The following is an 18647-nucleotide window of genomic DNA, read 5'->3' on the forward strand; positions in this document are numbered from 1 at the left end:
AAATACATCGGTTAAAGGGAACCGGACATGATGTGCATTCAGTCCGATCTATGAGCAGAGAGATATACTGAATATTTTCCAACAAATATAGAAAAAGCCTCCTTCAAAAGTCCGTATAAAACACATAATGATGACACTGGTACCAGTTTATCACGGGCTTTCCATCAGTGTGTCATCCGTGTGTCTGTTTTTACCATCAGTGTGTCATCCGTGTGTCTGTTTTTACCATCAATGTGTCATCAGTGTGTCCGTTTTTACCATCAGTGTGTTATCAGTATGTCATCAGTGTTTTATCGGTATGATTAAATAAATAAATAAATTACAAAGCTTCTCCTATACTTTGCAATGTTAAACACGGATAGTATACGGATGGTACACAGATGCCATCCATGTGGTGTACGTGTTTTTCTCGGATCCATAGGCTTCTATTGGCCTTTGTCATCCTTGCTGCCGTAAAAAAATGGACATGTCTCCGTGAGGACACACAGTCCATGTAAAAACACGTACATGTGCATACCCCCATAGGTTATAATGGGTACGTTTTTTTCACGGATACCACATGTACCGGAAACACATGTGTAAAGGAGGCCTAACTTGTATTTTAGTAATTGAAATCCCTGGTGTTGTGTATATATGAGTCCAGTGGGCGGTTCTGCTAGTGATTGACAGCTGGCTCTGCATCCACAGTCATACAGGGACGACTGTTAATCATGGACTATTACCACCCATTAGACTCAAACATATAAACAAACACAAAGCATTTCAATGAATAAAAGTTTTTCTGAAACTTTTCCCGCATAAATGTATATCAATCTGATCAGCTCCTCCTGCTCTATAATATCCGTATAACTAGTGCGAGGATCGCATAGCACTGCACGGACTGGCCGGCACCTCTCCTGACCTGAACTTGACAGCTGTATAGAAATCCATCATGCTGTCATGCTCAGGTCAGAAGAGGTGTCGGTCAGTCCGTGCAGTGCTATGCGATCCTCGCACTAGTTATACGGCAGTGTTTCCCTGCACAAAGAACATTTATCATTCATTATTAGGGGCCTCATCACACCGAACTCTTAATACAAGTAGAACAGAGGTCTACAGTCCACCCCCCGACCACAATAAGAAGAGTTAGGTTGCTTTCACATTGCATTCAGGCACCTGTCCGTTGGCTCCATTGGGGCTCACACCCGAACCCTACGCAAAACAGGATTTGCATGTATGTAGTAGACATAGCAGACATTCGTTCTGCCAGTGCATATGTCCAATCCCGTTAGGGTACGGATGTAAGCCCTGGTGGGACCAACGAACGGGTGCCTGAACACAATGTGGAAACACCCTTAGGGCTCTTTCACACGGCCGTGTCTCCAGTACGTGTGGTGACAGTTTCTACAAGTACTGGAGACACTGACACATGCAGACCCATTCAAATCTATGGGTCTGTGCACATCAGTGTGTTTCCACGGAACCTGTGTCCGTGTGCGCCACACTCTGACATGTCGTTTTTTTTCCAGATGCACATCAGTGTGACACGGACTGGTGCCTGGGAATCAGCGCTACAGTTAGCGCTGTTCCCAAGTGCCGGGTGCTGAACGCTGCCCTCGTCATGGTTCCTTGCTGGCTCTGCGATCAGCACCAGCAGGGACAATGATGAGAGTAGTAGTGTCTGCTCCCGCAGTGTCCACCTTTAAAAATAAGAATAAAATAATAAAATCCTTACACTCACCTGTCCGGAGATGTCCCCCGCTGCAATCCTCTGACCGCTGACGCCAAGGAGCCGGGGAGAATGAGCCTCTCCAGAGCTGCGCTCAGTGAGTGACAGGACACCGCTCCTGAGGTCAACTCCAGGGCCCGCTCGCTGGAGCAGCTCATGCTCCCCGTCAGCGGTCAGAGGATTACAGCAGAGGACATCTCCGGACAGGTGAGTATAAGGATTTTATTACTTTATTCTTATTTTCACACAGGGACACTGCGGGATCAGACTACTACTACCCTCATCATTTTCCCTGCTGGTGCTGATTACAGCACCGGCAGGAACCATGATGAGGGCAGTGTTCAGCACTTGGGAACAGCGCTAACTGTACTGATGATTCCCAGGCGCTGGTCTGTGTCATCCTGATGCGGCACACAGGCGGCACACGGTTGCCACATGTGTGACACACACGGACACACAGGACACGGATGTCTCCGGTACCAGTGTGAAACTGGCCTTAGAAAAAGTGACAGTACAAGTGTGACAGGTTTTTTTCTTATACATTTTTTTTTTTCTACGACAATGATGGGACTTTCTACTGTGTTATTTTTTAATGTGTGAAGATAATACTACATATAGTTTCACTGAAAATGGCACAACCAGCTAGATAAATACAGGTGAGTGAATTTTGTATGATAGAGGCACTTTACTGCACTGTTTTAAGGTCTACTGTACTAACCAATGGACCCTCATCTTCCCTGCACTAAAGGTACCCAAACATATTAGATAGCTGTAGGCCAGAGAAGTGAGCACTTCTATATCCCTCATATATACAGTGGGTATAGAAAACATTCAGATCCCTTTCAATTTTTCACTCTTTGTTTCAATGCAGCCATTTGGTAAATTCTAAAAAGTTCATTTTTTTTCTCATTAAAGTACACTCTGCACGCCATCTTGACTGAAAAAAAAAAAAATGTAGAAATTTTTGCAAATTTATTAAAATTGCAACCTGAAAATGGCTGTTCACCAACGTTCATCATCCAACCTGACGGAACTGGAGAGGATCTGCAAGGAAGAATGGCAGAGGATCCCCAAATCCAGGTGTGAAAAACTTGTTGCATCATTCCCAAGAAGACTCATGGATGTACTAGCTCAAAAGGGTGCTTCTACTCAATACTGAGCAAAGGGTCTGAATACTTATGACCATGTGATATTTCAGTTTTTCTTTTTTAATAAATTTGCAAAAATTTCTACATTTCTGTTTTTTTTTCATTCAAGATGGGGTGCAGAGTGTACTTTAATGAGAAAAAAATGAAATTTTTAGAATTTACCAAATGGCTGCAATGAAACAAAGAGTGAAAAATTTAATGGGGTCTGAATACTTTCCGTACCCACTGTATACTTGTACACGCTTGGCTCATTCTTGAGTCCTGTATAGGGAGAAGAGAGAAAGAAGCGTATCTGTCGGGGAAGAATTACGAGGGCTCTATACACAATAAACAGTTGCCCATTCCCAGGTACTCTCTGCTGCAATATTTTTAACCCATTACCAATACATTGAGTGCTGGTGTATGAGGCAGACTCGGGAGCCAAACCCATACCATACCTAGCAGATGCTGGCTGTTTTACATAGCCAGCATCTTCCTGTAATAAAAGCAACCACAGCTTGATCCAATGGCTGCAATGGCTGCAGTTTTTCCATTTAAATGCCACAGATAAATCACTGATAGTGGCATTTAAATGGCACAACTGCTGATGCGCAGGAACACCTTTTTTCATCGTCCCTCCCTGCAATCTTATCATGGGGTGCTGATGGGTTGTCATGACAGCTGAGGGTCTGATGAAGGTCCCCATCTTAGTCCGCCTATGAAGCCGAGGCTCAGTACATCATTTTGTCAATATACTGGAGATAAAAAAAAGCAAGTAAAAAAAAAGCTAAAAAAGTGTAAAAAATATATAAAAATCCAAATTCCTCCATTAAAAAAACTCAAAACATAATTGGTATCACTGCATTTATAAGAGATGGTAAATAGTGCAAAGTACCAAATTATACAAGTAACAAAAGTCACCCCGCCAAGCACAAAACAAGCTCTTACACAGCTCCAACAACGGAAAATTAAAAAAGTTATAGGTCTCAGTTACAAGTGACACACACTATTTTTTTCTTTTTTTTACAAACATAAAGGGAATATATCACCAATTTTTTTCTACCCCAACTGACAGCCACTTGATCTAGGTGCATAGACCCTAATTCCAATGATGTGTCACTTACTGGACTGTAGTCCAGATAAAATCACTGTTTTCTCGCTGCAGATCTACCAGTTCTCTGAATGTTGAGATCTGTATAACCCCACCACTGATTGGCAGCTTTCTGTGTACACGCTGCATAGGCAGAAAGCTTCAAATCAGTGGTGGGGGCAGGGTTTTAGAGAGCTCATGAATATGATGGTTTATTAATCCTCTAGTGATAATTCCCTGCTGATAAAACGGTAATTATATCAAAACAGCAGCAAGCAGCCCAGTAAGTGACACATCACTGGAATCTTGGTCTTTACCTCTATATTAATCTGCTCTCAGATTAGGTGGCAAAAACGTGGTGATAGATTGTGTAAAAGAAAACCAGACAAAAAGACTATAAAAGTTTGGTGTTGCCGTAATTGTACTGACCTGGAAGAACCCTGGAAGGTTATGACCACGACCGTCTTGTTGAAGACCACAAAAATTAGCACAAGATAAAAGAGCCTATATCTCTGAAACTGTATAGCGTAATTGAAAAAAAAAGGAATAATTAGAGGATCAACGGGAACCACTTTTGACCTAGCGTCAGGTCCTCTTTAAAGGGGTTGTTCGGCCTTAGGCTACAAGTCTACACTCACTCTATGTGATTGCTGACTTGTGAATCCTCAGAGCGCACAGTATTCTTCGGTGCCAGGTATGGGAGCGGCGGGTGCGTGACCGCAAGTATGGATTTGCATATATGTGGTCACGTGCTGACTAGATGTGCGTGGGCTCACTTAATAGAAGTGTATTGAGCGAGGCCGGACACGTCTATTGAGAATGTGACCGGAAGTATGAAAATTGCATACTTGCGATTTAAGCAGTTTGAAAATGAATTTCCGACAATACAGCTATAGCATTAAAGTAGGATTTTAAGATATAACTACAATATTAATAACAGATTGTTATTAAAAATGTTTGGCACTTTATGAGTGAATCAGTAGTCTGGAAATATTAGAGTTGGAACCAAGGTCAGAACTCTGACTTACTGACTCCACAGTCCTGTTGGCCTTGTGCTAGCCATAGGCCAACTACTTTGTGTAACTCCAACCTTAGGCCTAAATCAGACATTAGTGAATTTGTTACATGTAATAAAATAAAATAAAATATCATTTTTTTTGCAAAGCTCTTGCTACCCATTTTGATGGATAGTACACAGATGTCATCATTGTGGTGTCCACGAATTTCACAGACCTAATGACTTATATGGATGATTGTGATTCATGGCTCAGATCAAAATCGAAAATGTCACCGTGATTGATTTTCAGACACGTGAAATCGGTATGTTTGATACGTGAAAATCACACATAGCACACGTACCTGAAAAATTAACGTCTGAATGAAGTCTAAGTAGCTTGCAACAGCCCTTTTGTTCGCTATATTGATAGTATACACCAGCCTGAATACTGCAGTCTTCACTAAAAGTTCAGTAATTGACAATTTTATTTCCCTATATAGGGGCGGACACAGAGAGAATAGGGCCCCTGTGCAACAACAGTATATGGGTCCTTTGCAGTCCAATAGCTCATCATAATACACAATTGGAGGTGGAATTGGGTCCTTTTACCTCTTGGGCCCCTGTGTGGCTGCACACGTTGCACCAATGATACGTATGTCCGCCCCAGCCGGTGGCTGCCTTCTCATGTTACCCAAATCATTTCCAGTTTTTACATTTTCAGGAACTCCATACTGTCCCATCTACAGTCAATGACTACAAAAAAAGCATAGCTGAGCGAGAGAAGAACTCTCGGGATTCGGAGGCTGAACACTGGACAACCTCATCAGTGTCCAGTGCAGAGCTTCGTGTATCCTTGGGACTCAGTGTGCATTTTCCTAGAAGAAAACAACAGCAAGAGCTGTCACATTTACATCAGGGATGGCAGAGTTCTCAGTTGTAGTGATTACCCGGCATGGGGAAACATTTCTTTTAGAAGGGAGAAGAGGCTGCTTATTTATGATGAGTGATTCGTAGTGTTGGGGTGTACAGCACGCAGTGTTGGGGTGTACTGTCCGCAGTGTTGGGGTGTACAGTACGCAATGTTGGGGTGTGCAGTACACAGTTTTGGGGTGTACAGTACGCAGTAATGGGGTGTACAGTATGCAATGTTGGGGTGTACAGTACACAGTGTTGGGATGTACAGTACGCAGTGTTGGGGTGTACAGTACGCAGTGTTGGGGTGTACAGTGCGCAATGTTGGGGTGTACAGTACACAGTGTTGGGGTGTACAGTACGCAGTGGTGGGGTGTACAGTACGCAATGTTGGGGTGTACAGTACACAGTTTTGGGGTGTACAGTGCGCAGTGTTGGGGTGTACAGTACGCAATGTTGGGGTGTGCAGTACACAGTGTTGGGGTGTACAGTACGCAATGTTGGGGTGTACAGTACGCAGTGTTGGGGTGTACAGTACGCAGTGGTGGGGTGTACAGTACGCAATGTTGGGGTGTACAGTATGCAGTGGCAGGGGGTACAGTACGCAGTGTCGGGATGTACAGTATGCAGTGTTGGGGTGTACAGTACGCAATATTGGGGTGTACAGTACACAGTGTTGGGGTGTACTGTCCGCAGTGTTGGGGTGTACAGTAAGCAATGTTGGGTGTACAGTATGCAGTGGCGGGGTGTACAGTACGCAGTGTCGGGGTGTACAGTATGCACTTTTGGGGTGTACAGTATGCAATGTTGGGGTGTACAGTACGCAGTGTCGGGGTGTACAGTACGCAATGTTGGGGTGTACAGTACACAGTTTTGGAGTGTACAGTACGCAATGTTGGGGTGTACAGTACGCAGTGTTGGGGTGTACAGTGCACAGTGTTGGGGTGTACAGTACTCAGTGTTGGGGTCTACAGTACACAATGTTGGGGTGTACAGTACACAGTGTTGGGGTGTACAGTACGCAGTGTTGGGGTGTACAGTACGCAATGTTGGGGTGTACAGTACACAGTGGTGGGGTGTACAGTACGCAATGTTGGGGTGTACAGTACACAGTGTTGGGGTGTACTGAACGCAGTGTTGGGATGTACAGTACGCAGTGTTGGGGTGTACAGTACGCAATGTTGGGGTGTACAGTACACAGTGTTGGGGTGTACAGTATGCAGTGTTGGGGTGTACAGTACGCAATGTTGGGGTGTACAGTACACAGTTTTGGGGTGTACAGTACGCAATGTTGGGGTGTACAGTACGCAATGTTGGGGTGTGCAGTACACAGTGTTGGGGTGTACAGTACGCAATGTTGGGGTGTACAGTACACAGTTTTGGGGTGTACAGTATGCAGTGGTGGGGTGTACAGTACGCAATGTTGGGGTGTAATGTCCGCAGTGTTGGGGTTCACAGTACGCAGTGTCGCGGTGTACAGTATGCAATGTTGGGGTGTACAGTACGCAGTGTCGGGGTGTACAGTACGCAGTGTCGGGGTGTACAGTATGCAGTATTGGGGTGTACAGTACGCAATGTTGGGGTGTACAGTACACAGTGTTGGGGTGTACAGTATGCAGTGTTAGGGTGTACAGTACGCAATGTTGGGGTGTACAGTACACAGTTTTGGGGTGTACAGTACGCAATGTTGGGGTGTACAGTACGCAATGTTGGGGTGTGCAGTACACAGTGTTGGGGTGTACAGTACGCAATGTTGGGGTGTACAGTACACAGTTTTGGGGTGTACAGTATGCAGTGTTGGGGTGTACAGTACGCAATGTTGGGGTGTGCAGTACACAGTGTTGGGGTGTACAGTACGCAGTGGTGGGGTGTACAGTACGCAATGTTGGGGTGTACAGTATACAGTGTTGTGGTGTACAGTACGCAGTGTCGGAATGTACAGTATGCAGTGTTGTGGTGTACAGTACGCAATATTGGGGTGTACAGTACACAGTGTTGGGGTGTACTGTCCGCAGTGTTGGGGTGTACAGTACACAGTGTTGAGGTGTACAGTAAGCAATGTTGGGTGTACAGTATGCAGTGGCGAGGTGTACAGTACGCAGTGTCGGGGTGTACAGTATGCAGTTTTGGGGTGTACAGTACGCAATGTTGGGGTGTACAGTACGCAGTGTCGGGGTGTGCAGTACGCAAGGTTGGTGTGTACAGTACACAGTTTTGGAGTGTACAGTACGCAATGTTGGGGTGTACAGTATGCAATGTTGGGGTGTACAGTACACAGTGTTGGGGTGTACAGTACACAGTGTTGGGATGTACAGTACGCAGTGTTGGGGTGTACAGTACGCAGTGTTGGGGTGTACAGTGCGCAATGTTGGGGTTACAGTACACAGTGTTGGGGTGTACAGTACGCAGTGTTGGGGTGTGCAGTATGCAATGTTGGGGTGTACAGTACACAGTTTTGGGGTGTACAGTACGCAGTATTGGGGTGTACAGTATGCAATGTTGGGGTGTACAGTACACAGTGTTGGGGTGTACAGTATGCAGTGGCGGGGTGTACAGTAGGCAGTGTCGGGGTGTACAGTACGCAGTGGTGGGGTGTACAGTACACAGTGTTGGGATGTACAGTACACAGTGTTGGGGTGTACAGTACGCAGTGTTGGGGTATACAGTACACAGTGTTGGGGTGTACAGTACACAGTGTTGTGATGTACAGTACGCAGTGTTGGGGTGTACAGTGCGCAATGTTGGGGTGTACAGTACACAGTGTCGGGGTGTACAGTACGCAGTGCCGCGGTGTACAGTATGCAATGTTGGGGTGTACAGTACACAGTGTTGGGGTGTATAGTATGCAGTGTTGGGGTGTACAGTGCGCAATGTTGGGGTGTACAGTACGCAGTGTCGGGGTGTACAGTACACAGTGTCGGGGTGTACAGTATGCAATGTTGGGGTGTACAGTACGCAATGTTAGGGTGTACAGTATGCAGTGTTGGGGTGTACAGTATGCAGTGTTGGGGTGTACAGTACGCAATGTTGGGGTGTACAGTACACAGTTTTGGGGTGTAGAGTACGCAGTGTTGGGGTGTACAGTACACAATGTTGGGGTGTACTGTCCGCAGTGTTGGGGTGTACAGTACGCAGTGTCGGGGTTTACAGTACACAGTGTCGGGGTGTACAGTATGCAGTATTGGGGTGTACAGTACGCAATGTTGGGGTGTACAGTACACAGTGTTGGGGTGTACAGTATGCAGTGTTGGGGTGTACAGTACGCAATGTTGGGGTGTACAGTACACAGTGTTGGGGTGTACAGTACGCAATGTTGGGGTGTACAGTACACAGTTTTGGGGTGTATAGTACGCAGTGTTGGGGTGTACAGTACGCAATGTTGGGGTGTGCAGTACACAGTGTTGGGGTGTACTGTCCGCATTGTTGGGGTGTACAGTACGCAGTGTTGAGGTGTACAGTAAGCAATGTTGGGTGTACAGTATGCAGTGGCGAGGTGTACAGTACGCAGTGTCGGGGTGTACAGTATGCAGTTTTGGGGTGTACAGTGCGCAATGTTGGGGTGTACAGTACGCAGTGTCGGGGTATGCAGTACGCAAGGTTGGGGTGTACAGTACACAGTTTTGGAGTGTACAGTACGCAATGTTGGGGTGTACAGTACGCAGTGTTGGGGTGTACAGTGCGCAATGTTGGGGTGTACAGTACACAGTGTTGGGGTGTACAGTACGCAATGTTGGGGTGTACAGTACGCAGTGTTGGGGTGTACAGTACGCAGTGTTGGGGTGTACAGTACGCAATGTTGGGGTGTACAGTACGCAGTGTTGGGGTGTACAGTACGCAGTGTCGGGGTGTACTGTATGCAGTGTTGGGGTGTAAAGTAGGCAATGTTGGGGTGTGCAGTACACAGTGTTGGGGTGTACAGTACGCAATGTTGGGGTGTACAGTACGTAGTGTTGGGGTGTACAGTACGCAGTGGTGGGGTGTACAGTGCGCAATGTTGGGGTGTACAGTATGCAGTGGCAGGGGGTACAGTACGCAGTGTCGGGATGTACAGTATGCAGTGTTGGGGTGTACAGTACACAATATTGGGGTGTACAGTACACAGTGTTGGGGTGTACTGTCCGCAGTGTTGGGGTGTACAGTAAACAATGTTGGGTGTACAGTATGCAGTGGCGGGGTGTACAGTACGCAGTGGCGGGGTGTACAGTATGCAGTTTTGGGGTGTACAGTATGCAATGTTGGGGTGTACAGTACGCAGTGTCGGGGTGTACAGTACGCAATGTTGGGGTGTACAGTACACAGTTTTGGAGTGTACAGTACGCAATGTTGGGGTGTACAGTATGCAGTGTTGGGGTGTACAGTGCACAGTGTTGGGGTGTACAGTACTCAGTGTTGGGGTCTACAGTACACAATGTTGGGGTGTACAGTACGCAGTGTTGGGGTGTACAGTACGCAATGTTGGGGTGTACAGTACACAATGGTGGGGTGTACAGTACGCAATGTTGGGGTGTACAGTACACAGTGTTGGGGTGTACTGTCCGCAGTGTTGGGATGTACAGTACGCAGTGTTGGGGTGTACAGTACGCAATGTTGGGGTGTGCAGTACACAGTGTTGGGGTGTACAGTACGCAATGTTGGGGTGTACAGTACGCAGTGGTGGGGTGTACAGTACGCAATGTTGGGGTGTACAGTATGCAGTGGCAGGGGGTACAGTACGCAGTGTCGGGATGTACAGTATGCAGTGTTGGGGTGTACAGTACGCAATATTGGGGTGTACAGTACACAGTGTTGGGGTGTACCTTCCGCAGTGTTGGGGTGTACAGTAAGCAATGTTGGGTGTACAGTATGCAGTGGCGGGGTGTACAGTACGCAGTGTCGGGGTGTACAGTATGCAGTTTTGGGGTGTACAGTATGCAATGTTGGGGTGTACAGTACGCAGTGTCGGGGTGTACAGTACGCAATGATGGGGTGTACAGTACACAGCTTTGGAGTGTACAGCACGCAATGTTGGGGTGTACAGTACGCAATGTTGGGGTGTACAGTACGCAGTGTTGGGGTGTACAGTGCACAGTGTTGGGGTGTACAGTACTCAGTGTTGGGGTCTACAGTACACAATGTTGGGGTGTACAGTACACAGTGTTGGGGTGTACAGTACGCAGTGTTGGGGTGTACAGTACGCAGTGTTGGGGTGTAAAGTACGCAATGTTGGGGTGTACAGTACACAGTGTTGGGGCGTACAATATGCAGTGTTGGGGTGTACAGTACGCAGTGTTGGGGTGTACAGTACACAGTGTTGGGGTGTACAGTATGCAGTGTTGGGGTGTACAGTACGCAATGTTGGGGTGTACAGTACACAGTTTTGGGGTGTACAGTGCGCAGTGTTGGGGTGTACAGTACGCAGTGTTGGGGTGTGCAGTACACAGTGTTGGGGTGTACAGTACGCAATGTTGGGGTGTACAGTACGCAGTGTTGGGGTGTACAGTACGCAGTGGTGGGGTGTACAGTACGCAATGTTGGGGTGTACAGTATGCAGTGGCAGGGGGTACAGTACGCAGTGTCAGGATGTACAGTATGCAGTGTTGGGGTGTACAGTACGCAATATTGGGGTGTACAGTACACAGTGTTGGGGTTTACTGTCCGCAGTGTTGGGGTGTACAGTAAGCAATGTTGGGTGTACAGTATGCAGTGGCGGGGTGTACAGTACGCAGTGTCGGGGTGTAAAGTATGCAGTTTTGGGGTGTACAGTATGCAATGTTGGGGTGTACAGTACGCAGTGTCGGGGTGTACAGTACGCAATGTTGGGGTGTACAGTACACAGTTTTGGAGTGTACAGTACGCAATGTTGGGGTGTACAGTACGCAGTGTTGGGGTGTACAGTGCACAGTGTTGGGGTGTACAGTACTCAGTGTTGGGGTCTACAGTACACAATGTTGGGGTGTACAGTACACAGTGTTGGGGTGTACAGTACGCAGTGTTGGGGTGTACAGTACGCAATGTTGGGATGTACAGTACACAGTGGTGGGGTGTACAGTACGCAATGTTGGGGTGTACAGTACACAGTGTTGGGGTGTACTGTCCGCAGTGTTGGGATGTACAGTACGCAGTGTTGGGGTGTACAGTACGCAATGTTGGGGTGTACAGTACGCAGTGGTGGGGTGTACAGTACGCAATGTTGGGGTGTAATGTCCGCAGTGTTGGGGTGCACAGTACGCAGTGTCGCGGTGTACAGTATGCAATGTTGGGGTGTACAGTACGCAGTGTCGGGGTGTACAGTACGCAGTGTCGGGGTGTACAGTATGCAGTATTGGGGTGTACAGTACGCAATGTTGGGGTGTACAGTACACAGTGTTGGGGTGTACAGTATGCAGTGTTGGGGTGTACAGTACGCAATGTTGGGGTGTACAGTACACAGTTTTGGGGTGTACAGTACGCAATGTTGGGGTGTACAGTACGCAATGTTGGGGTGTGCAGTACACAGTGTTGGGGTGTACAGTACGCAATGTTGGGGTGTACAGTACACAGTTTTGGGGTGTACAGTATGCAGTGTTGGGGTGTACAGTACGCAATGTTGGGGTGTGCAGTACACAGTGTTGGGGTGTACAGTACGCAATGTTGGGGTGTACAGTATACAGTGGCAGGGTGTACAGTACGCAGTGTCGGAATGTACAGTATGCAGTGTTGTGGTGTACAGTACGCAATATTGGGGTGTACAGTACACAGTGTTGGGGTGTACTGTCCGCAGTGTTGGGGTGTTCAGTACACAGTGTTGAGGTGTACAGTAAGCAATGTTGGGTGTACAGTATGCAGTGGCGAGGTGTACAGTACGCAGTGTCGGGGTGTACAGTATGCAGTTTTGGGGTGTACAGTACGCAATGTTGGGGTGTACAGTACGCAGTGTCGGGGTGTGCAGTACGCAAGGTTGGTGTGTACAGTACACAGTTTTGGAGTGTACAGTACGCAATGTTGGGGTGTACAGTATGCAATGTTGGGGTGTACAGTACACAGTGTTGGGGTGTACAGTACACAGTGTTGGGATGTACAGTACGCAGTGTTGGGGTGTACAGTACGCAGTGTTGGGGTGTACAGTGCGCAATGTTGGGGTGTACAGTACACAGTGTTGGGGTGTACAGTACGCAGTGTTGGGGTGTGCAGTATGCAATGTTGGGGTGTACAGTACACAGTTTTGGGGTGTACAGTACGCAGTATTGGGGTGTACAGTATGCAATGTTAGGGTGTACAGTACACAGTGTTGGGGTGTACAGTATGCAGTGGCGGGGTGTACAGTAGGCAGTGTCGGGGTGTACAGTACGCAGTGGTGGGGTGTACAGTACACAGTGTTGGGATGTACAGTACACAGTGTTGGGGTGTACAGTACGCAGTGTTGGGGTATACAGTACACAGTGTTGGGGTGTACAGTACACAGTGTTGGGATGTACAGTACGCAGTGTTGGGGTGTACAGTGCGCAATGTTGGGGTGTACAGTACACAGTGTCGGGGTGTACAGTACGCAGTGCCGCGGTGTACAGTATGCAATGTTGGGGTGTACAGTACACAGTGTTGGGGTGTACAGTATGCAGTGTTGGGGTGTACAGTACGCAATGTTGGGGTGTACAGTACGCAGTGTCGGGGTGTACAGTATACAGTGTCGGGGTGTACAGTATGCAGTGTTGGGGTGTACAGTACGCAATGTTGGGGTGTACAGTACACAGTGTTGGGGTGTACAGTATGCAGTGTTGGGGTGTACAGTACGCAATGTTGGGGTGTACAGTACACAGTTTTGGGGTGTACAGTACGCAGTGTTGGGGTGTACAGTACACAATGTTGGGGTGTACTGTCCGCAGTGTTGGGGTGTACAGTACGCAGTGTCGGGGTTTACAGTACACAGTGTCGGGGTGTACAGTATGCAGTATTGGGGTGTACAGTACGCAATGTTGGGGTGTACAGTACACAGTGTTGGGGTGTACAGTATGCAGTGTTGGGGTGTACAGTACGCAATGTTGGGGTGTACAGTACACAGTGTTGGGGTGTACAGTATGCAGTGATGGGGTGTACAGTACGCAATGTTGGGGTGTACTGTACACAGTTTTGGGGTGTACAGTATGCAGTGTTGGGGTGTACAGTACACAATGTTGGGGTGTGCAGTACACAGTGTTGGGGTGTACAGTACGCAATGTTGGGGTGTACAGTACACAGTTTTGGGGTGTACAGTACGCAGTGTTGGGGTGTACAGTACGCAATGTTGGGGTGTGCAGTACACAGTGTTGGGGTGTACTGTCCGCATTGTTGGGGTGTACAGTACGCAGTGTTGAGGTGTACAGTAAGCAATGTTGGGTGTACAGTATGCAGTGGCGAGGTGTACAGTACGCAGTGTCGGGGTGTACAGTATGCAGTTTTGGGGTGTACAGTACGCAATGTTGGGGTGTACAGTACACAGTGTCGGGGTGTGCAGTACGCAAGGTTGGGGTGTACAGTACGCAGTTTTGGAGTGTACAGTACGCAATGTTGGGGTGTACAGTACGCAGTGTTGGGGTGTACAGTGCGCAATGTTGGGGTGTACAGTACACAGTGTTGGGGTGTACAGTACGCAATGTTGGGGTGTACAGTACGCAGTGTTGGGGTGTACAGTGCGCAATGTTGGGGTGTACAGTACACAGTGTTGGGGTGTACAGTACGCAATGTTGGGGTGTACAGTACGCAGTGTTGGGGTGTACAGTACGCAGTGTCGGGGTGTACTGTATGCAGTGTTGGGGTGTACAGTAGGCAATGTTGGGGTGTACAGTACACAGTGTTGGGGTGTACAGTATGCAGTTTTGGGGTGTAAAGTACGCAATGTTGGGGTGAACAGTACACAGTGTTGGGGTGTACAGTATGCAGTGTTGGGGTGTACAGTACGCAATGTTGGAGTGTACAGTACACAGTTTTGGGGTGTACAGTACGCAGTGTTGGGGTGTACAGTACGCAATGTTGGGGTGTGCAGTACACAGTGTTGGGGTGTACAGTACGCAATGTTGGGGTGTGCAGTACACAGTGTTGGGGTGTACAGTACGCAATGTTGGGGTGTACAGTACGCAGTGTCGGGATGTACAGTATGCAGTGTTGGGGTGTACAGTACGCAATATTGGGGTGTACAGTACACAGTGTTGGGGTGTACTGTCCGCAGTGTTGGCGTGTACAGTAAGCAATGTTGGGTGTACAGTATGCAGTGGCGGGGTGTACAGTACGCAGTGTCGGGGTGTGCAGTATGCAGTTTTGGGGTGTACAGTATGCAATGTTGGGGTGTACAGTACGCAGTGTCGGGGTGTACAGTACGCAATGTTGGGGTGTACAGTACACAGTTTTGGAGTGTACAGTACGCAATGTTGGGGTGTACAGTACGCAGTGTTGGGGTGTACAGTGCACAGTGTTGGGGTGTACAGTACTCAGTGTTGGGGTCTACAGTACACAATGTTGGGGTGTACAGTACACAGTGTTGGGGTGTACAGTACGCAATGTTGGGGTGTACAGTACACAGTGATGGGGTGTACAGTACGCAATGTTGGGGTGTACAGTACACAGTGTTGGGGTGTACTGTCCGCAGTGTTGGGGTGTACAGTACGCAGTGTTGGGGTGTACAGTACGCAATGTTGGGGTGTACAGTACGCAGTGGTGGGGTGTACAGTACGCAATGTTGGGGTGTAATGTCCGCAGTGTTGGGGTGCACAGTACGCAGTGTCGCGGTGTACAGTATGCAATGTTGGCGTGTACAGTACGCAGTGTCGGGGTGTACAGTACGCAGTGTCGGGGTGTACAGTATGCAGTATTGGGGTGTACAGTACGCAATGTTGGGGTGTACAGTACGCAATGTTGGGGTGTACAGTACACAGTGTTGGGGTGTATAGTATGCAGTGTTGGGGTGTACAGTATGCAATGTTGAGGTGTACAGTACACAGTTTTGGGGTGTACAGTACGCAATGTTCGGGTGTACAGTATGCAATGTTGAGGTGTACAGTACACAGTTTTGGGGTGTACAGTACGCAATGTTCGGGTGTACAGTACGCAGTGTTGGGGTGTACAGTACGCAATGTTGGGGTGTACAGTACACAGTTTTGGGGTGTACAGTATGCAGTGTTGGGGTGTACAGTACGCAATGTTGGGGTGTGCAGTACACAGTGTTGGGGTGTACAGTACGCAGTGGTGGGGTGTACAGTACGCAATGTTGGGGTGTACAGTATGCAGTGGCAGGGTGTACAGTACGCAGTGTCGGGATGTACAGTATGCAGTGTTGGGGTGTACTGTCCGCAATGTTGGGGTGTACAGTACACAGTGTTGGGGTGTACAGTACATAGTGTTGGGGTGTACAGTGCGCAATGTTGGGGTGTACAGCACACAGTGTTGGGGTGTACAGTACGCAATATTGGGGTGTACAGTACACAGTGTTGGGGTGTACTGTCCGCAATGTTGGGGTGTACAGTACACAGTGTTGGGGTGTACAGTACACAGTGTTGGGGTGTACAGTGTGCAATGTTGGGGTGTACAGCACACAGTGTTGGGGTGTACAGTACGCAATCTTGGGGTGTACAGTACGCAGTGTTGGGGTGTACAGTACGCAGTGTCGGGGTGTACTGTATGCAGTGTTGGGGTGTACAGTACGCAATGTTGGGGTGTACAGTACACAGTGTTGGGGTGCACAGTATGCAGTATTGGGGTGTAAAGTACACAATGTTGGGGTGTACAGTACACAGTGTTGGGGTGTACAGTATGCAGTGTTGGGGTGTACAGTACGCAATGTTGGGGTGTACAGTACACAGTGTTGGGGTGTACAGTATGCAGTGTTGGGGTGTACAGTACGCAATGTTGGGGTGTACAGTACACAGTTTTGGGGTGTACAGTACGCATTGTTGGGGTGTACAGTACGCAATGTTGGGGTGTGCAGTACACAGTGTTGGGGTGTACAGTACGCAGTGGTGGGGTGTACAGAACATAATGTTGGGGTGTACAGTATGCAGTGGCGGGGTGTACAGTACGCAGTGTCGGGATGTACAGTATGCAGTGTTGGGGTGTACAGTACGCAATATTGGGGTGTACAGTACATAGTGTTGGGGTGTACTGTCCGCAGTGTTGGGGTGTACAGTACGCAGTGTTTGGGTGTACAGTAAGCAATGTTGTGTGTACAGTATGCAGTGGCGGGGTGTACAGTACGCAGTGTCGGGGTGTACAGTATGCAGTTTTGGGGTGTACAGTACGCAATGTCGGGGTGTACAGTACGCAGTGTCGGGGTGTACAGTACGCAATGTTGGAGTGTACAGTACGCAATGTTGGGGTATACAGTACGCAATGTTGGGGTGTACAGTACGCAGTGTTGGGGTGTACAGTGCACAGTTTTGGGGTGTACAGTACTCAGTGTTGGGGTCTACAGTACACAATGTTGGGGTGTACAGTACACAGTGTTGGGGTGTATAGTACGCAGTGTTGGGGTGTACAGTACGCAATGTTGGGGTGTACAGTACGCAGTGTCGGGGTGTGCAGTACGCAATGTTGGGGTGTACAGTACACAGTTTTGGAGTGTACAGTACACAATGTTGGGGTGTACAGTACACAGTGTTGGGGTGTACAGTACACAGTGTTGGGGTGTACAGTGCGCAATGTTGGGGTGTACAGTACACAGTGTTGGGGTGTACAGTGCGCAATGTTGGGGTGTACAGTACGCAGTGTTGGGGTGTACAGTACGCAGTGTCGGGGTGTACTGTATGCAGTGTTGGGGTGTACAGTACGCAATGTTGGGGTGTACAGTACACAGTGTTGGGGTGCACAGTACGCAGTGTTGGGGTGTAAAGGACGCAATGTTGGGGTGTACCGTACACAGTGTTGGGGTGTACAGTATGCAGTGTTGGGGTGTACAGTACACAGTGTTGGGGTGTACAGTATGCAGTGTTGGGGTGTACAGTACGCAATGTTGGGGTGTACAGTACACAGTTTTGGGGTGTACAGTACGCAGTGTTGGGGTGTACAGTACGCAATGTTGGGGTGTGCAGTACACAGTGTTGGGGTGTACAGTACGCAGTGGTGGGGTGTACAGTAAGCAATGTTGGGTGTACAGTATGCAGTGGCGGGGTGTACAGTACGCAGTGTCGGGGTGTACAGTATGCAGTTTTGGGGTGTACAGTACGCAATGTTGGGGTGTACAGTACGCAGTGTCGGGGTGTACAGTACGCAATGTTGGAGTGTACAGTACGCAATGTTGGGGTATACAGTACGCAATGTTGGGGTGTACAGTACGCAGTGTTGGGGTGTACAGTACTCAGTGTTGGGGTCTACAGTACACAATGTTGGGGTGTACAGTACACAGTGTTGGGGTGTACAGTACGCAGTGTTGGGGTGTACAGTACGCAATGTTGGGGTGTACAGTACACAGTGGTGGCGTGTACAGTACGCAATGTTGGGGTGTACAGTACACAGTGTTGAGGTGTACTGTCCGCAGTGTTGGGGTGTACAGTACGCAGTGTTGGGGTGTACAGTACGCAGTGGTGGGGTGTACAGTACGCAATGTTGGGGTGTAATGTCCGCAGTGTTGGGGTATGCAGTGTCGCGGTGTACAGTATGCAATGTTGGGGTGTACAGTTCACAGTGTTGGGGTGTACAGTACGCAGTGTCGGGGTGTACAGTACGCAATGTTGGGGTGTACAGTACACAGTGTTGGGGTGTACAGTATGCAGTGTTGGGGTGTACAGTATGCAATGTTGGGGTGTACAGTACACAGTTTTGGGGTGTACAGTATGCAATGTTGGGGTGTACAGTACGCAGTGTTGGGGTGTACAGTACGCAATGTTGGGGTGTACA

The 18647-nt window shown here is 48.4% G+C and overlaps 1 protein-coding gene across 1 annotated transcript in view; it reads left to right on the top strand.

Moving 5' to 3' along the window:
* Positions 1–18647, top strand: part of CCDC28B (coiled-coil domain containing 28B) — a 72310-nt gene that overhangs the window by 715 nt on the left and 52948 nt on the right. The window lies entirely within an intron of this gene.

The sequence above is a fragment of the Phyllobates terribilis genome, unplaced genomic scaffold, assembly GCF_046119375.1.
Source record: "Phyllobates terribilis strain yellow unplaced genomic scaffold, ASM4611937v1 Scaffold_2__4_contigs__length_985480577, whole genome shotgun sequence".
Taxonomy (NCBI): domain Eukaryota; kingdom Metazoa; phylum Chordata; class Amphibia; order Anura; family Dendrobatidae; genus Phyllobates; species Phyllobates terribilis.